A 6,000-nucleotide genomic window follows, 5' to 3' on the forward strand; every position below is an offset into this window, starting at 1 on the left:
AGCCATATATAGCCTTTCTGTGGATCACATGACCATTGACTTTGGGCAATCTTGAAAGGTCAAATCCATTTAGATCGGCTATTTCAATGAATTGGTTAAAGATGCCTCTATAATTACTAATCCACACTAACATGAAATCATACGTGTATATCGCTTTTCTATTGGTCACATGACTTTTGACCTTGAGTGACCTTGAGAGGACAAACTCAAGGTCATAACCTTGCATCCCAGTTCACCAGTATGGATTAAACATGGTGGGACAGAACTGTGTCAAACTTGTAACACGTGAGTCTTGTTTTTAAAGGGTTAGATTGTGTGTAATGAATAACATTAGGACGTTATTATTATCGGTAGATGCCATTTTTTGAATAATACATAGCGGCAGGCCAACGTGAGAGAGGTCGATTTTGCACATGCAGGTTGATGTGAAACTTTTAAAGGGGATTTTAGAAAACTGCTGACTGCGTATGTTGGAGATTACTGCCCTGGCGGAGCTGATGCCTGCTCTCTGGAGGTGCAGCGATGCATTTAGAAAAAGACGGATGTCAACACGGCAAATTTTTACATTCAGATTTATGATTTCCCTGTCGACCCCTGCGCTTTGTCTGTGATCTCCTTTCTCCCGTGCCGCAGCACGGTCTCCTTTCTCTGCACTGAATCTGTTTGGTCCTGAGGGGCTGCGAACAGTAAAGGTCACCCTGAGCTGAGTTGCGTAAAAATGGAGGAATCAGCAGTCCTTCCGTGCTGCAGAGGAGCAGGCCAATCGGAGCAAATCCCACAGTGTTTCAGTGCACTGGCAGAGACAGGCGGCTGATTCTATCAGATAAACCACAAAACGGCTTGAATAATACGTGCATTTACGGTGCTGATTTAGTTGTTGCGGTTAGAGACTGAGGTTAAACTCTGCAAGCACTGGTCCTATATGCTTGTACTAGATATTTAAACTAGTGCTGTCAGACGATTTAAAAAGTAAGCTTTGCACTTATAACACGGAACATGTGATCTATGGAGTCTGTGCATGTGATTAATGCAGGCACCTTGTGTGAGCTTTGGCTTGCACCTTTTAGTTTGGAACATCAGGAAGACATGCAGCAGTAACTATACGAGTGGATGATGGCAGAAGCAAACCTCCTTGAGTAGAAATGCCTGAGCAAGTCTTTTTTTGATTGATCTGTATCAGATTAATTAAATCCGACTCGCTATAAGCCCACTGTCAGTTCATTTAACAGTGTGTATGTGTCTGTTTAATAAGCATGTTCAGAGCTCAGCTCTCAAGGGAGAAAGTTTAAAAATGCACATCGTAACAAATACACACAGTCTGTATCCTCCCAGCCAATCATGTCCATTTCCATAAACATAAATGAGTTTTTCCTTTAACTCCTGTTTACACAGACTATGCACAGGCCAGCACCTGAGAGAGGAGTCGTAAGGGCCCTGCTCCCCCAACAGCTCCCCAGACTAAACTTCCACGTTTGAAAGACATCTTTTTTTACAGACAATAAAAATGAGAAGCAATATGTTTATAATAACTAAAGCATTATTCACGCATTATTATTTATGGGTCTCCCAGTTTTACTGCTACACGTCTGCACTAAGTGTAATTGATGAGACAAAAAAAAAATTTGTTTCTTAATTTTTACAAAATAAATAATGATTACACATATTAATAAGCAGCTTGGATTTAACTATGGACAATCATGCAATTATGATTGAATATGTTAATCAGTAGATTAAATAAATGCATATATATATATATATATATATATATATATATATATATATATATATATATATATATATATACACACACACACACACACACACACACACACACACGCGGGACAAAAAATGGCAAGAAACAACGTAAAATGGAAACAGAAGTTGTTTCTTGTTGTTTCTTGCCATTTTCTGTCCCACGTGTGTGTGTGTGTGTGTGTGTGTGTGTGTGTGTGTGTGTGTGTGTGTGTGTGTGTGTGTGTGTGTGTGTGTGTGTGTGTGTGTGTGTGTGTGTGTTAATTATTCTTAAAATCTCACTTGGCTGAAGATCTATACTTCATGACCAATAATGTTTTATAATTATTGCAAAAGTGTGTGAATGTGTTTGTTTGTCTATATGTGTCACTGCGACAGACTGGCGTCCTGTCCATGGTGTACCCCGCCTCACACCCTATGATTGCTGGGATAGGCTCCAGCCCTCTTGACCCTTAATTGGAGTAAGCGGGTGTAGAAAATGGATCGATGGAAGTGATCGCACAATAAGTGTTTAGAACCAAATGGGCGCATCACACTTCCCTCCTGCATCTGAAATGACTTCATTGATCCACAGATCAGCTGTAGAGTTTTTGAGTGACGTGTTTTTGCAAGTGTGTTTTGAGTGGTGATCAGATAAATTCCAGCTGCAAAAATTTGCATGTCAAAATGCATGCAAATTTTAAGCAAGAATAAATTTTCCCTGAGTATATTGTAATAGATATACACATCTGTATCCTGAAAAACAGGAATTCAAACAGTGGCGATGATGTGATGAGATACAACGCTGGAGCTGCTTCTGTGTAGTTAATAATGGAGCAGATATGACGGCTTCTGTGGAGGCTTTCCAATGATGGAAGCTCCAAATAGAGCTCATTTAGATGTTATATTGCAAATCAATATTCTAGTAGCTGACGAAATTTGTCACTGTTACATTTGTAACTATGGCATCATCAATTCTTAATGACCGAGACTTGACACTCTGATTTCAGGTGTGCACGCACGCATAGAAGAACTGCTTGATATCTGTTTAATTTTAAGGTGGATTTTTATTTAAAGGGGTCATATCCTATTCAGGAGACTAATATAGGTTATCCTGTTTTACAAACAGAAATCAAAGCTACAGTTTGTAGGCTTTATTGTCAACTTGTAGTGAGGTTGTAGATCATATTATGCCGTCGCCGGTTGCGATTTTTTTTTTTTTCCTTCATGTTTTTGTTTCCTTGGCAACCGGCATTCATGCTCCCTTGCCTTCCCCTGTACTTAGCAATATGTAGGCATTTCACAAAAATCAGGGTTCACAAAGTTGTTAGCCTGTGCTACAAACCAGTGGACAGTGTATCAGGAAGCAACCACGGATTCCACCAATTGTTTTTTTATTCCGGCCACACAGTAAAACGTGAAAGGCTGAGTTGGTATTGTCCATTTAAGGCAATCTATTCCATAATGTATGAGCACGATATGCAAATGGTTTTACTAAAGTGAATCTGATGAAGTGGTAGATGGATGCTGGCCCTGCACCCCAGGGGGTCAGACTGATCTTACAACACCCTGCCTGTGTGCTCACCTCAGTAGTCTGTGTTTTTTTTTTTTTGTTTTTTGTTTTGTTTTTTCTGGTGGTCTGTTTTTTGTTTTTCTCTCTCAGTTTCCTGTTTTTTAGCTTGGTAAAATTTTGTAAAAACCTTGGTCACCCCACTGAGTCTGGTCTGCTTGAGGTTTCTTCCTCAATATCATCAGAGGGAGTTTTTCCTTACCACTGTCTTCTATCTGCTTGCTCAGGGAGGTTTACAAGGTCAGAACGTACTCGTGTGAAGAGCCTCGAGTAACCTAAAAGAAATCCATCTAGTCTTTTTTGAGTTATTTTGCACATACACACTACTGAAAATAATACCCTTCTATTGCCATGTTGCCAATGTGCAGGTTAATAAAGCAAGCCTTCCTCCTGAGAGCTCAGGGCACGAGAAGGCACATAAGGCTTCACAAGTAGGTGGATGAATGACCATTTCCAGGGCTAAATTCTGTTTAATCCATATCAGTCTGTCTTTGCATATTTATGTTCAACATGTAACTTCGACCTATGGAATTTTTAAAAAAGTCTTTTAAAAAAATCCATCAGGTTAAAGCATAAAATTGGATATGAAAACCTGTAATGAAAATGTAGCCATAGAAATTTAACAAAATTACAGTGACAGCAAAATCTGCCAAAATTTTGCTTGCCATTAAAAAATTTTGTTCTGATTGTGATTGAGTTACTGTAGAATTCCCCGTTGTTCTTCACAGAGCAAACATGACTTCATATGTGGTGTTCTGTGTCATATGTCACAGAGAGCTACAATGTACTTTTTCAGGCCTAAATTTAGCATAACACAGGTTAGTTCCCAATACTTAGTTATAGACATGTGGGTTTTTCAGTATGTGCAACATGAAACCCATCCATGCTTGATTATGAATGCTGTTTTTTTGCACAATACAACCCCTTTAAATGTGGATAGTTAATGTCACTAAGTTTGTGCAAAGTTAACCTGCGGCATCTTTTACAGAGGAATCTGCATGCAAAGATGCTCTGCACACTGTTGTCATCACGGGCTAGAAGAACAGTCCCTTTTAGTTTGGACAGTAGGTGGCAGTGCACACAGAGCTCCAGGCTCTCCTGTGTACAGAAACTAAAGGCTCAGGAGAGGGCGGCTCCCAGAATGTTCACTTGCATCATCACCATCATCACTAGGGGAGGAGCTTCCCTGAGTGTGAGGATTGCAGTCTGCCTCTGCAACAGGGATGACTTTGGAGCACAGCAACATGAACATCACACAGTCTTCACCGCCTGAGCACAACGAGCACAGATCAGAGTCCCGATGACAGCCCTGCAGGAGTGGTGACGTGACATCGTTGACCTCGGGATTGCAGCATGACGTCCCCCAGGCACTATGGACACTCTGCTCAGAATATTACCACTGTGATGCAGAGGCTGCAAGGTAGGTGCAGAATGCTTCCTCACTGATGCTGCAGCAGTTTTAGAGGTGACCCGGAGTTAGGTGTGACACAGCAGGGCTGTTTTTTCTCTCCCTCTGTTCATGTTAATGCAGAATTCAAGTTCCTCTAGCTTTCAGCTGTAGGACTTTTGTTTGCTTTAGTGTTAAGGGCAACTTTGGAGTTTTGAACTCATGCTTTACAGTGGACTTGTTTTGTCTGTGCATGTGACTTAATATGTCTGATTTCATGACATGAACTTATATATGTGCATGCACATACTTGCCTGCGTGTTATGGGTGCAGGTGCATGCATGTGCATTTCTGCATACGGACAGACTCAAGCAGACAAATGCACACCTAATCCCCAGAGGAGCTGACAGGATCGAGTCTATTCTTTCCTCTTGACTCTTGAGGAGCAGCACAGCTGTCGGTGTGTGACCTGCTTGTAGCCCACACCAACCTGAATCTAGGCTTTTAATTAACCTATGCCCACTCAAAATGACACACCTCTGCTTATCTCTCTAAACTTTCAGCCCATATTGGCATTACCCAGGCATGCCCTGCTCCTAGGAAGCAGATCTTTTTACTCTGAGCGGTTTCCAAGCCTCCCTGAGTCACACGTCCTTCCCTGGCACCACCGGATTGATGATAACTTAAAAGTGGTAGCAAAGTCAGGTGACACTAGAGCTGAGATCCAACATGGCCACTGCCTATGTGGCAGTTTCTGGGAAAGCTGAGAAGAGCATCATTAGCCACGTGCTTCCTCTGCATCACTGTGTGCAGGTACACAGCGAGTCCCACTTGTCCTCTGATGGATCTAATTTTAGCAGCGTCCCCAGCATGTAGACGGCACATGTGCTAATGAGGGTGTTTTTGTGAGTTGGATTAATATGAAACTAATGGGCTGATTTTCACACAACTTGAGGGGGAAAAGGTTGAATCTGGAGTAGAAGATGTTGCATTCAGATATTGGGTAGATCTGGGAGGCAGAGGTGGACCTAGAGACCTTTGGGCTTCATTTAGTTGTTGCATTTGTCCTGAAAATCTTCACAAGATGGTTATTTTTGATAAAAGCAAAATGTATGAACTAATTAGAGAAGCTGCTGGAGGGCTACACTCTTCTGATCATTCTGGTCTCCGTATAACTGTTTGTATGTACACTTCAGTCCATAAGTATTTGGACACTCGCATACTTTTTGGAATTTTGCCTCTTCGTACCATCACAATGAAGTCAAAGAGAAACAATCGACATGTGCATATAGTGTACACTTTGAGCTTTATT

The sequence above is a fragment of the Thalassophryne amazonica genome, chromosome 21 (assembly GCF_902500255.1).
Source record: "Thalassophryne amazonica chromosome 21, fThaAma1.1, whole genome shotgun sequence".
Taxonomy (NCBI): domain Eukaryota; kingdom Metazoa; phylum Chordata; class Actinopteri; order Batrachoidiformes; family Batrachoididae; genus Thalassophryne; species Thalassophryne amazonica.